Source organism: Syngnathus scovelli, chromosome 3, assembly GCF_024217435.2.
Source record: "Syngnathus scovelli strain Florida chromosome 3, RoL_Ssco_1.2, whole genome shotgun sequence".
NCBI classification, from domain to species: Eukaryota; Metazoa; Chordata; class Actinopteri; order Syngnathiformes; family Syngnathidae; genus Syngnathus; species Syngnathus scovelli.
In genome coordinates this window covers 7,152,346-7,171,979 of record NC_090849.1, presented here as the reverse complement: position 1 = coordinate 7,171,979, position 19,634 = coordinate 7,152,346, and the positions used below count along the sequence as shown (strand labels likewise).

The following is a 19,634-nucleotide window of genomic DNA, read 5'->3' as shown; positions in this document are numbered from 1 at the left end:
CAGTTCATCACTACATCAGTAAGTGTGGGTTAAAACTCTACCATGCAAAGCAAAAGCCGTTTATGAACAACATCCAGAAACGCCGCCGGGTCAGGGTCAATCCAAGATGGACGCCACACTGGAAGTGGGGGTCAAGGGTTGAATTGTGAAAGCATAGTGGAAGTGGGGGTGAAGGGGGTGAATATGGTAAGCATAAGGTGAAGAAAAAGAATAAAGTTAGAATGGGTTGAATTGGTTGAAAAATGTAGAAATTAGAAGGGAAAAACTAAATTTTTGGAAAATTTGGTGTGAATTTCAAAATTGAAAATTTGGAAATTTTGGTAAGTGGGAAGGTGTGGAATAGGTAGGCAAAAGATGAACAGTTGAAAGTTCGAACGGGTTGAATCGGTGGAAAAATGTAGAAATTAGAAGTGAAAAACTAAATTTAGTAAAATTTTGCAAAGTTTTGTGCAAATTTTAAAAGTGAAAACGTGACATTTTTGAATTTGGCAAGTTTGGGAATGTCCCAATGAATGTGTTGAATTAAGTGAATTTTAAACTGGAACAACGCAAATTTGAAATGTTGAATCTGCTATTAAGAATGAATGGGAAAGAATTTGCCGGAAATTTATGAATTTTGTGAAAACGAAAAATGTTTTGAACGAAAAAAATGTAAGCAGCCGTGTCATGAATATTTGGAAAAAGTGAAAAGTGGAACGGAGTGAATCGGTTGAAGTATGTGGCGGTAGTTAAGCATAAAAAAAGTGAGCGGAATAAGTAGAATAATAATAACTAGAAAATGCAATTTCTGGAGAAATTGCATGTGAAGGCGAAAACTTTGAATCACTTCTTGGGGAATGATGCCGAATGATGTTGAAATGAGTTGAATTACTTGAGAAATGTAGGAAACAGAGGTGAAAAACGGAATTTTGGAGAATTTGGAGGAATTTTGGAGGATTTGGTTGAATTTCAAATCTGAAAATGTGGAATTTATGGTAATTGGGAATTTGGGGAATAGGTAGGAAAAAGATGAAGAGTTGAAAGTTGGAATGGGTTGAATCGGTTAAAAAATGTAGAAATTAGAGTAGAAAAACACTTTTTTGAGAATTTGGTTGAATTTCAAATTTGAAAATTTGAATTTTTTTGTAAAGGGAAGTTGTGGAATAGGTAGGCAAAAGATCAATACTTGAAAGTTGGAATGGGTTGAATCGGTAGAGAAATGTAGAAATGAGAGTAGAAAAACGAAATTTTGGAGAATTTGGTTGAATTTCAAATTTTGAATTTTTGGTAAGTGGGAAGTTGTAGAATAGTTAGGCAAGAGATGAACAGTTGAAAGTTGGAATGGGTTGAATCGATTGAAAAATGTAGAAATTAGAGTAGAAAAACGAAATTTTGGAGAATTTGGTTGAATTTCAAATTTGGAATTTTTGGTAAATGGGAAGTTGTGGAATAGGTAGGCAAATGAGTTGAATCGGTTGAAAAATGTAGAAGAGTAGAAAAACGAAATTTTGGAGAATTTGGTTGAATTTAAAATTTGAAAATTTTTAATTTTTGGTAGGTGAGAAGTTGTGGCAAAAGATGAACAGTTGAAAGTTGGATTGGGTTGAATCGGTCGAAAAATGTAGAAATTGGAGGTGAAAAACTAAATTTCGTGAAATTTTGTCGAAAATTTAAACGTGAAAATGTGAAATTTTTGAATTTGGCAATTTTGGGAATGTCGAGAATCAATCCGAATGTGGTTCGTATGTGCTGAATGATGAGAATTTAAAAGTGGAATGACGTAAATGTGAAATGTCGAATCTGCCATTAAGAATGAATGTGGAAAATGTTGTCGTAAATTCGCGAATTTTGCGAAATCGGAAAATTTTCGGAACGAGAAAAATTGAAGCGCTCATCTCGTGAATATTTGGAATTCGTCAAAAGAGGAACGGAGTGAATCGGATGAATTTTGTGGAAGAAGAAGCGGGACAAAAAAGTGTGTGGAGTTATAATAATAATAATAACTAGAATTTGCAATTCCTGAAGAAATTGCGTGTGAAGGTGAAGAGGTTGAATAAATACTTGGATCAATCCAAGATGGCCGCCACTCTGGAAGTGGGGGTCAAGGGTTGAATTGTGGAAGTGGGGGTGAAGGGGGTGAATATGGTAAGCATAAGGTGAACAAAGTGAATAAAGTTGGAATGGGTTGAATCGGTTGAAAAATGTAGAAATTAGAAGGGAAAAACTAAATTTTTGGAAAATTTGGTGTGAATTTCAAAATTGAAAATTTGGAAATTTTGCTAAGTGGGAAGGTGTGGAATAGGTAGGCAAAAGATGAACAGTTGAAAGTTGGAACGAGTTGAATCGGTGGAAAAATGTAGAAATTAGAAGTGAAAGACTAAATTTAGTGAAATTTTGCAAAATTTTGCGCAAATTTTAAAAGTGAAAACGTGAAATTTTTGAATGTCCCCAATGTGATTTGAATGTGTTGAAATAAGTGAATTTCAAACTGGAACAACAAAAATGTGAAATGTTGAATCTGCCATTAAGAATGAATGGGGAAAAAATTGCCATAAAATCGTGAATTTTGTGAAAAGGGAAAATTTTTTGAACGATAAAAATGTAAGCACCCATGTCATGAATATTTGGAATAAGTGAAAAGTGGAACGGAGTGAATCGGTTGAAGTATGTGGAAGTAGTTAACGGACAAAAAAGTGAGCGGAATAAGTAGAATAATAATAATAACTAGAATTTGCAATTCCTGAAGAAATTGCGTGTGAAGGTGAAGAGGTTGAATAAATACTTGGGGAATGTTGCAGAATGATGTTGAAAAGAGTTGAATCGGTTGAAAAATGTAGAAATTACAAGGGAAAAAGGAAATTTGGGAAAATTGGGTGTGAATTTCAAAATTGAAAATTTGGAATTTTGGGTAAGTGGGAAGTTGTGGAATAGGTAGGAAAATGATGAACAGTTGAAAGGTGGAATGGGTTGAATAAGTTGAAAATGTAGAAATTAGAGTAGAAAAACAAAATTGTAGAGAATTTTTGGTAAGTGGGAAGTTGTGGAATAGGAAGGCAAAAGAGGAACAGTTGAAAGTTGGAACGAGTTGAATCGGTTAAAAAATTTAGAAGTTAGAGCAAATCTTGAATCCTAATAGAGAATGAATGGGAATTAAAAGAAAAAAAAATGCACCAAAAGTTTCTGAAATTTGGAACAAAAGGAAAGAAACGGCTTCAGGAGGTTCACTTTTGGGGTTAAAATGTTGAAATGGGTTTAATCGGGCAAAATTTGCAAAAGTTAGCGCAAATGTAGGTATTTAGGGCACTTAATGTTGAAATATGGTCATTTCCGGTTTGATTTGGGTCACTTCCGGTTTGATTAGAGGCACTTCCGGTCCAGCTGAGGTCACTTCCGGTTTATTTGGGGTCACTTCCGGTTGAAAAAGGTCACTTCCGGTTGAAAAAGGTCACTTCCGGTTTGATTTGGGGTCACTTCCGGTTTGATTTGGGGTCACTTCCGGTTTACCTGAGGTCACTTCCGGTTCATTTGGGGTCAATTCCGGTTTGATTTGGGGCACTTCCGGTTCATTCCGAGTTCATTGGGGCACTTCAGGGTCAATCCAAGATGGCCGCCACTCCGGAAGTGGGGGTCAAGGGTTGAATTGTGGAAGTGGGGGTGAAGGGGGTGAATATGGTAAGCATAAGGTGAACAAAGTGAATAAAGTTGGAATGGGTTGAATCGGTTGAAAAACTAAATTTTTGGAAAATTTGGTGTGAATTTCAAAATTGAAAATTTGGACATTTTGGTAAGTGGGAAGGTGTGGAATAGGTAGGCAAAAGATGAACAGTTGAAAGTTGGAACGAGTTGAATCGGTGGAAAAATGTAGAAATTAGAAGTGAAAAACTAAATTTTGTGAAATTTTGCAAAGTTTTGTGCAAATTTTAAAAGTGAAAACGTGAAATTTTTGAATTTGGCAAGTTTGGGAATGTCCCCAATGTGATTTGAATGTGTTGAATTAAGTGAATTTCAAACTGGAGCAACGTAAATGTGAAATGTTGAATCTGCCATTAAGAATGAATGGGGAAGAATTTGCCGGAATTTTGTGAATTTTGCGAAAACGGAAAATTTTTTGAACGAAAAAAATGTAAGCACCCGTGTCATGAATATTTGGAATCAGTGAAAAGTGGAATGGAGTGAATCGGTTGAAGTATGTGGAAGTAGTTAACGGACAAAAAAGTGAGCGGAATAAGTAGAATAATAATAATAATAACTAGAATTTGCAATTCCTGAAGAAATTGCGTGTGAAGGTGAAGAGGTTGAATAAATACTTGGGGAATGTTGCAGAATGATGTTGAAAAGGGTTGAATCGGTTGAAAAATGTAGAAATTACAAGGGAAAAAGGAAATTTGGGAAAATTGGGTGTGAGTTACAAAATTGAAAATTTGGAATTTTGGGTAAGTGGGAAGTTGTGGAATAGGTAGGAAAATGATGAACAGTTGAAAGGTCGAATGGGTTGAATAAGTTGAAAAATGTAGAAATTAGATTAGAAAAACAAAATTGTAGAGAATTTTTGGTAAGTGGGTAGTTGTGGAATAGGAAGGCAAAAGAAGAACAGTTCAAAGTTGGAACAAGTTGAATCGGTTAAAAAATGTAGAAGTTAGAGCAAATCTTGAATCCTAATAGAGAATGAATGGGAATTAAAAGAAAAAAAATTGCACCAAAATTTTTTGAAATTTGGAACAAAAGGAAAAAAAACAGCTTTAGGAGGTTCACTTTTGGGGTTAAAATGTTGAAATGGGTTTAATCGGGCAAAATTTGCAAAAGTTAGCGCAAATGTAGGTATTTAGGGCACTTAATGTTGAAATATGGTCACTTCCGGTTTGATTTGGGTCACTTCCGGTCTATTTGGGTCACTTCCGGTTTGATTAGAGGCACTTCCGGTCTAGCTGAGGTCACTTCCGGTTTATTTGGGGTCACTTTCGGTTTTAAAAGGTCACTTCCGGTTTGATTTGGGGTCACTTCCGGTTTGATTTGGGGTAACTTCCGGTTTACCTGAGGTCACTTCCGGTTCATTTGGGGTCAATTCCGGTTTGATTTGGGGCACTTCCGGTTCATTCCGAGTTCATTGGGGCACTTCAGGGTCAATCCAAGATGGCCGCCACTCTGGAAGTGGGGGTCAAGGGTTGAATTGTGGAAGTGGGGGTGAAGGGGGTGAATATGGTAAGCATAAGGTGAACAAAGTGAATAAAGTTGGAATTGGTTGAATCGGTTGAAAAATGTAGAAATTAGAAGGGAAAAACTAAATTTTTGGAAAATTTGGTGTCAATTTCAAAATTGAAAATTTGGAAATTTTGCTAAGTGGGAAGGTGTGGAATAGGTAGGCAAAAGATGAACAGTTGAAAGTTGGAACGAGTTGAATCGGCGGAAAAATGTAGAAATTAGAAGTGAAAAACTGAATTTAGCGAAATTTTGCAAAATTTTGTGCAAATTTTAAAAGTGAAAACGTGAAATTTTTGAATTTGGCAAGTTTGGGAATGTCCCCAATGTGATTTGAATGTGTTGAAATAAGTGAATTTCAAACTGGAACAACAAAAATGTGAAATGTTGAATCTGCCATTAAGAATGAATGGGGAAAAAATTGCCATAAAATCGTGAATTTTGTGAAAACGGAAAATTTTTTGAACGAAAAAAATGTAAGCACCTATGTCATGAATATTTGGAATAAGTGAAAAGTGGAACGGAGTCAATCGGTTGAAGTATGTGGAAGTAGTTAACGGACAAAAAAGTGAGCGGAATAAGTAGAATAATAATAATAATAAAGGACAGCAATAACAATAGTGTGAAGGTCTTCACCTTCACACTAATAATAATAATAAAGGACAGCAATAACAATAGTGTGAAGGTCTTCACCTTCACACTAACTAGAATTTGCAATTCCTGAAGAAATTGCGTGTGAAGGTGAAGAGGTTGAATAAATACTTGGGGAATGCTGCAGAATGATGTTGAAAAGATTTGAATCGGTTGAAAAATGTAGAAATTACAAGGGAAAAAGGAAATTTGGGAAAATTGGGTGTGAATTTCAAAATTGAAAATTTTGAATTTTGGGTAAGTGGGAAGTTGTGGAATAGGTAGGAAAATGATGAACAGTTGAAAGGTGGAATGGCTTGAATAAGTTGAAAAATGTAGAAATTAGAGTAGAAAAACAAAATTGCAGAGAATTTTTGGTAAGTGGGAAATTGTGGAATAGGAAGGCAAAAGATGAACAGTTGAAAGTTGGAATGAATTGAATCGGTTAAAAATGTAGAAGTTAGAGCAAAACTTGAATCCTAATAGAGAATTAATGGGAATTAAAAGAAAAAAAAATTGCACCAAAATTTTTTGAAATTTGGGACAAAAGGAAAAAAAAGGCTTCAGGAGGTTCACTTTTGGGGTTAAAATGTTGAAACGGGTTTAATCGGGCAAAATTTGCGAAAGTTAGTGCAGTTGAAAGGTGGAATGGCTTGAATAAGTTGAAAAATGTAGAAATTAGAGTAGAAAAACAAAATTGCAGAGAATTTTTGGTAAGTGGGAAATTGTGGAATAGGAAGGCAAAAGATGAACAGTTGAAAGTTGGAATGAATTGAATCGGTTAAAAATGTAGAAGTTAGAGCAAAACTTGAATCCTAATAGAGAATTAATGGGAATTAAAAGAAAAAAAAATTGCACCAAAATTTTTTGAAATTTGGGACAAAAGGAAAAAAAAGGCTTCAGGAGGTTCACTTTTGGGGTTAAAATGTTGAAACGGGTTTAATCGGGCAAAATTTGCGAAAGTTAGTGCAAATGTATGTATTTAGGGCACTTAATGTAGAAATATGGTCACTTCCGGTTTGATTTGGGTCACTTCCGGGCTATTTGGGTCACTTCCGGTTTGATAAGAGGCACTTCCTGTCTAGCTGAGGTTACTTTCCGTTTAAAAAGGTCACTTCCTGTTTAAAAAGGTCACTTCCGGTTTGATTTGGGGTCACTTCCGGTTTGATTTTGGGTCACTTCCGGTTTACCTAAGGTCACTTCTGGTTTACCTAAGGTCACTTCCGGTTTGATTTGAGATACTTCTGGTTCATTCTGGGTTCATTGGGGGCACTTCAAGGTCAATCCAAGATGGCCGCCACACTGGAAGTGGGGGTCAAGGGGGTGAATATGGTAAGCATAAGGTGAACAAAGTGAATAAAGTTGGAATGGGTTGAATCAGTTCAAAAATGTATAAATTACAGTAGAAAAACAAAATTGCAGAGAATTTTTGGTAAGTGGGAAGTTGTGGAATAGGAAGGCAAAAGATGAACAGTTGAAAGTTGGAACGAGTTGAATTGGTTAAAAAATGTAGAAGTTTGAGCAAATCTTGAATCCTAATAGAGAATGAATGGGAATTAAAAGAAAAAAAATTGCGCCAAGATTTTTGGAAATTTGGAACAAAAGGAAAAAAACGGCTTCAGGAGGTTCACTTTTGGGGTTAAAATGTTGAAACGGGTTTAATCGGCCAAACTTTGTAAAGGTTAGCCCAAATGTAGGTATTTAAGGCACCTAATGTTGAAATATGGTCACTTCCAGTCTATTTGGGTCACTTCCGGTTTGATTAGAGGCACTTCCGGTCTACCTGAGGTCACTTCCGGTTTATTTGGGGTCACTTCCGGTTTAAAAAGGTCACTTCCGGTTTGATTTGGGGTCACTTCCGGTTTACCTGAGGTCACTTCCTGTTTACCTAAGGTCACTTCCGGTTTGATTTGGGGCACTTCCGGTTCATTCTAGGTTCATTGGGAGCACTTCAGGAACAATCCAAGATGGCCGCCACACTGGAAGTGGGGGTCAAGGGTTGAATTGTGAAAGCATAGTGGAAGTGTGGGTGAAGGGGGTAAATATGGTAAGGATGAGGTGACCAAAGTGAATAAAGTTGGAATGGGTTGATTCGGTTGAAAAATGTAGAAATTAGAATAGAAAAACGAAATTTTGTAGAATTTGGTGTGAATTTCAAAATTGAAAATTTGGAAATTTTGGTAAGTGGGAAGGTGTCGGTCAAAAAATGTAGAAATTAGAGGTGAAAAACGAAATTTTGTGAAATTTTGTCAAAATTTTTAAGGTGAAAACGTGAAATTTTTGAATTTGGCAATTTTGGGAATGTCGAGAATCATTCCGAATGTGGTTTGAATGTGCTGAATGACGTGAATTTAAAAGTGGAATGACGTAAATGTGAAATGTCGAATCTGCCATTAAGAATGAATGGGGAAAAGTTTGTCGTAAATTCGCGAATTGTGCGAAATCGGAAAATTTTCGGAACGAGAAAAATGGAAGCGCTCATCTCGTGAATATTTGGAATACGTCAAAAGTGGAACGGAGCGAATCGGATGAATTATGTGGAAGAAGAAGCGGGACAAAAAAGTGTGGAGAATAAAATAGAAAAATAATAATAATAGAGAATGGCGTAGAATAACATATGTGTGAAGGCCATCGCCTTAACACAAATAATAATAATAGAGAATGGTGTAGAATAACATATGTGTGAAGGCCATCGCCTTCACACAATAATAGAGAATGGTGTAGAATAACATATGTGTGAAGGCCATCGCCTTCACACAATAATAGAGAATGGTGTAGAATAACATATGTGTGAAGGCCATCGCCTTCACACAATAATAATAATAATAGAGAATGGTGTAGAATAACATATGTGTGAAGGCCATCGCCTTCACACAATAATAGAGAATGGTGTAGAACAGGGGTGGGAAACTTTTTGACTTGCGGGCCGAATTGGGTTCTAAATTTTGACCGGGGGGCCGAACCAGAAGCAGATGGATGTAGTGTTTGTGTGAAGTAATATAAACGACCTGTAAAGGTCATTGCATAAAAGGTTTTGGCCTTTAGTAGGTAAAGCATGGATATTCAAAAAAAGTTTTTTGAAAACAAATGCATTTATTAACAGTATTAAAAAAAAAAAAACATCCCTAAAAAACTGCTATCAGTGATTCTCATAAAATACGACACTGTTATTATGAATAACAGTCTCCATCACTTCAGTGCCTGCAGGTCAGATTAATGAAAGATGCTTATCTTATGAGATCACATCAAACGGCAAACATTCTGACCAAATATATCATCTTGAAGAATCGGTGAAAGCATACATCCAAATAAAGTAATCAAAACGGCAACACGGTGAGGGGTATCTGAAAATCAGAGCAGAGTTTTAACTCACAAACACCTGGTAACAGAGGTGAGGAAACGGGAAACACTTCCTTAAAGTAAGCCTTAAGAACTTTACAGGTTAAGATTAGTCACAAACAGGTGGTGCATCAATGTCCTTGAGCATCCTGCATTGTTTGAAAATGAGAATTGTCGCTAGTTTCAATCCCTGCTATTTGTACAGATCATATTCAAAATGCATTTTTTTACAACAAACTTGAAAGCCTCCCCTTCATTTTCAGTGGGAACAGTGTTGTTGGTCTCCCTTTTTTTGCTAGTGTGTTATAGTCTGGAGTAAAATTTGTTGTGGCAATTCTTAGGTGATATCCGAGGTGTTGGTCCGTTAACCTAGATCTGTGACGGGTTGATGTTGATGTTCATGTGGCTGAACGTCATGTCGCGTACGTCGAGCCAAATTGGCCACTCTTTTTAAACACTCGGCACTCAGTGTCCACCTTGCTTTTCCTTGGGCGATTCATTTTAATGGAAGGATTCCAGGGGAAGGTTTGTGGGTGGCTTTAGCGTACAACTGTATCCGAAAGCTCGGCGCGCAAATTACAAGAATGCTGTCGTCACAGCCCACGCTCTAAATTCGGCACTGATACAAATAGAGCGCGAGTGCGCCATTTCCATACTACTGAGTACGTACACGCACTTGTGAGTGTGCACCGAGCTTTCTGACACGGCTTCCGGTAGTAAATGCGCAGGCGAGTGGTTCCCCATCTACTGGGGAAACGCAGTCATTGCAGGCAAAATGACCCAAAAAAAATGTTTAATAATACAATTTATTTAGGGTTGGCGGGCCAGATTAAACGGTCCCGTGGGCCAGATGTGGCCCGCGGGCCGTAGTTTGCCCAAACCTGGTGTAGAATAACATATGTGTGAAGGCCATCGCCTTCACACAATAATAATAATAGAGAATGGTGTAGAATAACATATGTGTGAAGGCCATCGCCTTCACACAATAATAATAATAATAATAATAATAATAAAAGAGAATGGTGTAGAATAACATATGTGTGAAGGCCATCGCCTTCACACAATAATAATTGTTAGGGTTTTCCAGGTTATCTTTATCATAGGATTATGTTGGAATGTAGACTATAATGATTAACCAATCTTGTCTTGCTCTCACAACGCAGTAAAATAGAGTGGTTGCTTCCTCTGCTTGATTGACCAGCTGCAGAGGAAGCAATCAAAGTTCTTCTGTTTCCCACAACATCGTAAAACACCCCCTGCTCTGATCTTACCAGAGGCCGGGGGTTCACCAAACCTGTCCACTCTCACCCCCACTCTGTTCCTCCTAATAAATATGCCCTTGCAGGAGGGAGAGTCCAGACCTCCATTCGAACATCGCTGCACGCACAGCGACGAATGGACTCTCCACCTGCAGGTGTCTAAAAGGACTTACTTGTCTCCCGTGTGGTTCTTGCAAAAATAAGTTGGAGTGAGCAAATCTCTAACATTTTGGTGCCGAAACCCGGGATCCCTCATACCCGCTATCTGGCTGACGAAGGAGGACGTGTTGCATTGTCGACAAGCCAGCGTCCATTAGGAGGACCTGGAGAAGAAAGTCCTGGGAAGAGAATTCTTCGCTGGGCCAGCATCTTAGGTCTGCCTTCGTCTGACAGAGGTGGATTGACGGGACCCGGCAGTGCAACGAACCAGGGGACAAGTAAGTTAAAGGCCTGAAGTTGTGTGATTGTGTTGTTGTTTGTGAAACGCGGAAAAAAAAAAAAAAAAAAAAAAAAAAAACAGGTGCACGAGAGATACGGCTTTGGTTTATCCGAGCTATGAGATACGGCTTCGGTTTGTCCGAGCTATGAGATACGGCTTTGGTTTGTCCGAGCTATGAGATACGGCTTTGGTTTGTCCGAGCTATGAGGCCTAAAAAAAAAAGCGCTGGAGTTTGTGTGATTGAGTGTGTGACTGGTAGGATAAATTGACTAAAAAGCAGTTCTAGCGTTGATCCACGGCAATAAAACAGGCTAGTAATCTGTTGAAAGGTCAATTTAAACCTGCATTGAGGATCCTCAAAGAAAAAACCAAAAAATTGGAAAAACAATTGGGAAAAAAATTGTAAAACCTTAAACTACTAAAATTAAGATGGGAAATAAGAACGGTAAATCTCTTGGTCGGCTCTTCTTTGAGATGAGAAGTTCATGGCAAGTAGATTTCTTAATTGTATGCAATACATGCTGAAGTGGAAGAAAATGTATGGAGTACAAGGAAATTTGAAATGTGGAAGAAGTGGTAGAAGTGCTAGAGTGTGGTTGAAATCTTCACAAAGAGATGAGAACGAATTCAAGAGACACAAGCTAGACAGATGAAAACTGATGCGGTCACAAGTGTTTGTCAGACCAGGAGACAATAAGGCCCCTGTGAGCTGGTGCAAGGCCACAGCTCAAGGCGCGGCTCAAGCAAGGGGCAAGAGGAGTTTCGGTCCTATGCAAATGATGTATCGAAATTTAAAAGATCTGAAACCTCTCCCATATGACAGCAAAACATGTCATTGTCAGGTTATAAAAAATCTTTTTAGATTATTAGAAGTCCTGTCCATCCAAGAAGTATGACAATGTATGCCCAAATTACAAATGACTAGAGCTCAAATTGTGTTACACTAAAGTTAAAATATGCAAATCAAGTGGTAAAGAAATGCAACTTGCTTCTAGAAGATATATAAATAAAATTAGAATGTGCTGTCCTCGTGTGCATGGGAGGGACCAGCTCATGATCGACCACAGGAAATGGCCAGCCTGTGACGAATCATTGGTGCTGGGACCTACCTTCCGCATGCGAGAGCTGTGCATGTGTGTGCGTATGTGTTAAAGTTAAAGTCCCAAATTGATGAAGATTGGCTAAACTTTTAGTATAAAGAAATTTGCTAGACTGTTGTCTATTCAATTTACACCGCAGAACAGAAACAATTTGACAGAAAAAAAAGTCTGTTCGCGAGCAGAAACTAATCCACACTAGTGCATGTTAAGTGTCGAGCCCACATGAGAAATTCGAAGGAAAAAAAACACAGAACATGCTTTCAGGAATTGGAAGAAGCTAAATTGTGAATTTAAGATTTTTCAATGCTACATTTAATAGGAATAATTGATTGGTTGTGTTATAAGATTATACAAAATTCTAAATGCAAGCTAAATCTGAGAGATTGAGTTCTTCAAATTTAAAAACAAAGAAAAAATTCAGATTAATTTGCCAATTGTTTGTTTTAGTTAAGTTTTTTTTGAATTGGTGGATTGTTCTACCAGGAAACCTGAGTTGAAAATGATATATGAATGTTGTGTGGTGAGCTTGGATGAATTGGGACCAATGGGATAGGAAGACTCCTTTTTGGAGACTGTGTGAGATACATATGATGAGCATTGATGAATGATTGCCTGAATGAAAGGTTGAATGGTTGAAGTCGTTGGCGACTACTATGGAAAATTAGTAGAGCGACTTTGATGAAAGAGTGATTTTGAGCAGGTTGAATGTTAGAAAGAAACACATAGCTTTTGGGTTGATAATTAACTAGAAAAAAAAACTGGAGAACCAGTAACACATGTAGAAGATGTGTGAACTGAGAAATTGAGAAGCGTTTTGGAAAGAAAGTCAAATTAAATGATGATGGAATCGTATGTAGTAAAGAACGCATTCTCCCAAAAACTTTGTCAAGGTGTGAGGCATGGGCGTTGCCAAGCCTCAAAAGGAGGGAGTGAGTAGGACAGATAGTGGAAGATAGTAATAATACAACACTTTATGACAATGAATTTTCGAATACATTTGGTGTTATACTGTGGTAATTTTTTTGTTCTGGTATAGATAGGTTAGAAACACGAGAGATTTAGAGGTTCAAAAGAAAGACAGAAAACGTTTTTGATTTGGACAATTGCAGGCTAACAGGAACATGAGAACGATAAGAACTACGAGGTGGGATCCAATTTCATTGGGGAGATTGAGAATTCACAGCACCATACTCTAGGTCACATTTTTGAGCAAGCATGACAATAACATGTGAGAGGTCAAGACATACAGATCAGGGCTTGATGTGTCACGTCTCGTCCCCAACTGCTCCACTATGTGTCTGTTGTCTTGGTTTCTGTCTGTGTGCTCGCCCCTCCCCTCCTGTGTGCCCATGATCAGTGTGATTGTTCCCACCTGCCTCTCGTTACCTGTCGTGTATAAAAGTCCTGTCTGCCCCTCACTCCCTGTTCGGATCATTGGTATTGGTTGCTGCTGATTTTGGTTTTGGTCATTGGTTTTGGTTGCTGTCGTTCGGTGTTGTCGTCCTGTCTTGGTGCCGTCATGTCCTGCTGTCTTCTTGTTCCACGTCCCGGTCAGTCAGTCAAGTTATTGTTTAAGTCATGTCAGTTTACCGAGTCTGTATTTTGAGTTGCTTCAATAAACCCTGGTCCAAGCTGCACTTGGTCGTCCTGCTCCATGCCCCATCCGTTCGTGACAGAATGATCCGACCATCACAGCGACCAGCGCTTGGACCCCCCCCACACCACCAGCTCCCGCTGCGACGCACAATCCACATCCGAGCATGTTCCAGCGCCATGGGCTTGCAGCCGCCATCGGATCTTGCTCCAGCGACGCCGGACTCACGGCCGCCATCGAAATTCCCCCCCGGCGCCATCGGCTCCGCGACCGTCATCAGACTTTGTTCCGGCGACGCTGGACCCGCGGCCGCCATCGGAGTGCTTCTGGCGCCAGCGGCTTTGCGGCCGTGATCGGACTCTGGTGCCACGACGCCGGACCCACGGCCGCCGTTGGAGTGCCTCCCGGCGTCATCAGACTCACGGCCGCCATCGGGCTCCACCCCAGCGTCGCAGGACCCGCGAACGTCAGCAGACATCCAAGCCAGCTGCGTCGGACCCGCGATCGTCCCTGGCTCCACTCCCACTGCTGCGGCGCGTGATGGCTCTTGCCGCCGCGCACAGCCCCGCCTTCCGAATGCCGCCGATCACGGTACGGACTTTGTGAGTGGCCGCCGATCGCGGTACAGACTTCCGGAGTCGCCGCCAATTGCCGTACGGACTTCCTGAGTTGCCGCCGATCGCGGCACAGACCCCCAAGTCGCCGCCCGAGCGCGGTTCTGTTCCCCGAAGTCGCCGCCCGAGTGCGGTTCTGTCCCCTAGGTCGCCGCCCGAGTGCGGTTCTGTTCCCCGAAGTCGCCGCCCGAGTGCGGTTCTGAAGAGTTTGAACACTTCCTAATGATTCCCTTTAACCAAAGACTATTTATGACAGGGGCGTTCCCATTTATTGCCTCCTGGTGTAAAAGAGATTGTCTTATCTATGCCTTCTTTCTCCTCACACGCTCGCACCCACACAGGGTGCGCACACACACACACACACACACACACACACACACACACACACACACACACACAAAAACTAGGGGAACCAACCCGCACTCGGGCGGCGACTTGGGGAACCGAACCGCACCGCACTCGGGCGGCGACTTGGGGAACCGAACCGCACTCGGGCGGCGACTTGGGGAACCAAACCGCACCGCACTCGGGCAGCGACTTGGGGAACCGAACCGCACCGCACTCGGGCGGCGACTTGGGGAACCGAACTGCACCGCACTCGGGCGGCGACTTGGGGAACCGAACCGCACTCGGCGACGACTTGGGGAACCGAACCGCACTCCGGCGGCGACTTGGGGAACCGAACCGCACCCGGGCGGCGACTTGGGGGACAGAACCGCACTCGGGCGGCGACTTGGGGGACAGAACCGCACTCGGGCGGGGACTTGGGGGACAGAACCGCACTCGGGCGGCGACTTCGGGGACAGAACCGCACTCGGGCGGCGACTTGGGGACAGAACACAGAACCGCACTCGGGCGGCGACTTCGGGGACAGAACCGCACTCGGGCAGCGACTTCGGGGACAGAACCGCACTCGGGTGGCGACTTCGGGGACAGAACCGCACTCGGGCGGCGACTTCGGGGACAGAACCGCACTCAGGCGGCGACCTAGGGGACAGAACCGCACTCCGGCGGCGACCTAGGGGACAGAACCGCACTCCGGCGGCGACTTGGGGGACAGAACCGCACTCTGGCGGCGACTTGGGGGACAGAACTACACTCTGGCGGCGACTTGGGGGACAGAACCGCACTCTGGCGGCGACTTGGGGAACAGAACCGCGCTCGGGCGGCGACTTGGGGAACCGAACCGCGCTCGGGCGGCGACTTGGGGAACCGAACCGCACCGCACTCGGGCGGCGACTTGGGGAACCGAACCGCCCTCGGGCGGCGACTTCGGGGACAGAACCGCACTCGGGCGGCGACTGCGGGGACAGACCCGCACTCGGGCGGCGACTGCGGGGACAGAACCGCATTCGGGCGGCGACTTCGGTGCGGTTTGGTTCCCCAAGTCGCCGCCCGAGTGCGGTTCGGTTCCCCAAGTCGCCGCCCGAGTGCGGTGCGGTTCGGTTCCCCAAGTCGCCGCCCGAGTGCGGGTTGGTTCCCCTAGTTTTTTTTTTGGGACGTCGGGAGCCGTCCCTTGTGGGGGGGGTATTTTGAGTTGCTTCAATAAACCCTGGTCCAAGCTGCACTTGGTCGTCCTGCTCCATGCTCCACCCGACCGTGACATGATGTGGAACGCAGACCTCGATGAGTTGATTTTCAATAATGATACTGAAGACAACATACTGTCCGATTAAATTGGAACTATAAATAAAATGTAGCTCAAAAATAGGATGAGTTGCAGGATTTACGATATAAAAACGAGACCGCTGTTATTAGAAGAATTTGAAGTTTGGTAAACAAACGTTACCAGCAAATTGATGGAAGCAGCTACATTTGGAGATAGTCTTACAAGTTTGATGTCCCAGCCTGTCATTCTCAGTGTCAGGGTCCCTGAAACCCAATCCAAGACTTCGCCTGCAGCCGTGAACAACTACAAAATGGTGCCTGGCTCTGAAGCACCTTTGACCTTTGGCGAAGGACAAGAAAAGACTGCTGTTGTGCTTGGAGGGGGACAAGTACACTCCGGAGGAAATACAACATCCTCGGGGACGGAAAAGACAGTGAAAAACGGAGGAACTCACAATGATAAAAATTGACTAATTTGAACAATGGACTCATTCAAGAGTGATGGATGGGGTCGCTCTGAAGCAACAACAAAAGAACACCAACTTGAGAGGGTGAAGTGCGGCAAAAAGATATGGACTTGGAGTGTCCGACGACCAAATCGCACTCCTTGCTACGGCGTTACCAAATTTGGTGAAGCTTGGTTCAAAGTGGAAGGGAGGTTCATTGTGCACTGAGTTTGACAGAACTGAGGAGATTTGATAAATAAATAAATAAAAATTTGAAAAATACGTAGGGCTACAGAGAAAAGCATTATAATCAGAGATTGAACGGATTTGGATAAAACAAATAGGCTAAAACGGTAGGAAACAAGAGCAAGATCTTTTATTTTGTGTGTGTGTGTGTGTGTGTGTGTGTGTGTGTGTGTGTGTGCGTGTGTGTGTGTGTGTGTGTGTGTGTGTGTGTGCGCACCCTGTGTGGGTGCGAGCGTGTGAGGAGAAAGAAGGCATAGATAAGACAATCTCTTTTACACCAGGAGGCAATAAATGGGAACGCCCCTGTCATAAATAGTCTTTGGTTAAAGGGAATCATTAGGAAGTGTTCAAACTCTTCCCGCAAACACTCCTATTTGCCAGTTAAATGGGCACTACAATTGACTATGAGAGTTGCAAGCAACAGATGAAGAGCAGTCCTTGGCAGATTATATGATCAGGACGCTCAAACTGTGTCAAAGACAAATTTACTGCCGCCTGATCTTTCCTCCTCACAGGTCGCCAACCCCATCAATCCAGGAGACTGGGTCTACATCAAGGTCATCAAAAGAAGGAACTGGGCCAGCCACGACGGGAGGGACCATTCCAAGTCTTGGTGACTACACATGTTGCATCCAAGGTTGCAGGACCCACAAATGCATTAACGACGACTGCTCTCCAGGAGGAAACTGGATGGGAGCTTTGGACATCACCGCTGTGTGCCAGGATGAGAGAGCCGTTTTCAAGGTGTAAGGGCTCTACTACCAACATGGCTGCACCATCGGACGGGATCTACTTCATCCAGAAGTTCAGAGGCACTGCCTCACCTGCATCCTATGGGTGCACGTGCCTGTTCAGAACGGATCGTGGTTTTGTGGTCACAAGAGTTGTCCGATGCTGCCTGCCAACTGGACACGAGTGTGTGCGCCAGTGTGTGTGACAGACCACACCTACGACTAGAACATCATCAGCTGACGAAAACACGAGCCCATATACAACTTCTTAGACGTGACAGATGTGATAATGATAATGAGACGTGGATTGCGTAGATGCTGTTCGGTTGAGCATGTTTTACAGAAACCTGATGATTTGACCATCGAAAATGCTTCGCAAGTGATGGATACAATGATGTACTGTTTCTGTGTTTTTCTTTTTGTGTTTTATTGATAGCATTCTGGTCGCCTAAGGCAAAGGGACCGTGTAAGAATTTTCCTGCTAATAACATCTGGCCGGCAGGTTTTTTGCTTACACAATAAGTTTGATCTGGGCTGTTGAGGTAATGCCTCATCTTCACTGGAAGGTGTTGCTATCATTGTTTGTTGTTTTTATTTTTACTATTCTTCTTTCTTCATTATACATGTATATATGTTTGTTTTACTTGTCTTTGTTGTTTGGGGTGACAATCATATGATAAAACAGGAGGGAGATGTTAGGGTTTTCCAGGTTATCTTTATCATAGGATTATGTTGGAATGTAGACTATAATGATTAACCAATCTTGTCTTGCTCTCACAACGCAGTAAAATAGAGTGGTTGCTTCCTCTGCTTGACTGACCAGCTGCAGAGGAAGCAATCAAAGTTGTTCTGTTTCCCACAACATCGTAAAACACCCCCTGCTCTGATCTTACCAGAGGCCGGGGGTTCACCAAACCTGTCCACTCTCACCCCCACTCTGTTCCTCCTAATAAATATGCCCTTGCAGGAGGGAGAGTCCAGACCTCCATTCGAACATCGCTGCACGCACAGCGACAAATGGACTCTCCACCTGCAGGTGTCTAAATGGACTTACTTGTCTCCCGTGTGGTTCTTGCAAAATAAGTTGGAGTGAGCAAATCTCTAACAATAATAATAGAGAATGGTGTAGAATAACATATGTGTGAAGGCCATCGCCTTCACACAATAATAGAGAATGGTGTAGAATAACATATGTGTGAAGGCCATCGCCTTCACACAATAATGGAGAATGATGTAGAATAACATATGCGTGAAGGCCATCGCCTTCACACAATAATAGAGAATGGTGTAGAATAACATATGTGTGAAGGCCATCGCCTTCACACAATAATAAAGTAGAATAACAATGTGTGAAGGCCTTCGCCTTCACACAATAACAATGTGTGAAGGCGAAGGCCTTCACACAATAAAGTAGAATAACAATGGGTGAAGGCCTTCGCCTTCACACAATAATAAAGTAGAATAACAATGTGTGAAGGCCTTCGCACTATTGTTATTCTACTTTTTCCGAAATGAAAGAAAGGAAAAATGAAAAAAAAATCAATGATGATAAATGATGCTGAATAAAATAAATGGGTAAAATGATGAGTGTTAAAATGATAAGCAGGTAAAATAAAAAGGGAAATAAATGATGATAAATGATGATAAATGAAATAAATGGGAAAATAATTGGGAAAAATAAAAAGGGAAATAAATAATGATAAATGATGATAAAATAAATGGGAAAAATGATAAGTGGGAAAAATAAAAAGGGAAATAAATGATGATAAATGATGAATAAAATAAATGGGAAAAATGATAAGTGGGAAAAATAAAAAGGGAAATAAATGATGGGAAATAATGACAAATAAAATGAATGGGAAAATGGTAAACGGGAAAACTAAAAAGGGAAATAAATAATGCTAAAGATAAATGGGCAAAATGATAAACAGGAAAACTAAAAAGGGAAATAAATGATGATAAAGATAAATGGGGAAAATGATAAATGGAAAAACTATAAAGGGAAATGAATGATGATGAAGATAAATGGGAAAAATGATAAGAAAAATAAAAAGGGAAATAAATGATGATAAAGATAAATAGGAAAAGAGTCTTCACTTTCACACTAATAATAATAAAGGACATCAATAACAATAGTGTGAAGGTCTTCACCTTCACACTAATAATAATAAAAGACAGCAATAACAATAGTGTGAAGGTCTTCACCTTCGCACTAATAAAGGACAGCAATAACAATAGTGTGAAGGTCTTCACCTTCACACTAATAATAAAGTGAATGGAGTAGAATAACATATGTGTGAAGGCCATCGCCTTCACACAATAAAGTAGAATAACAATGTGTGAAGGCCTTCGCCTTCACACAATAACAATGCGTGAAGGCCTTCGCCTTCACACAATAATAAAGGACAGCAATAACAATAGTGTGAAGGTCTTCACCTTCACACTAATAAAGG

The 19,634-nt window shown here is 41.4% G+C and overlaps 1 protein-coding gene across 8 annotated transcripts in view; it reads right to left on the bottom strand.

Annotated features, from left to right (window-relative positions):
- Positions 1-19,634, bottom strand: part of LOC125994747 (syntaxin-binding protein 1) — a 135,161-nt gene that overhangs the window by 35,591 nt on the left and 79,936 nt on the right. The gene's annotated exons all lie outside the window — the stretch shown is intronic.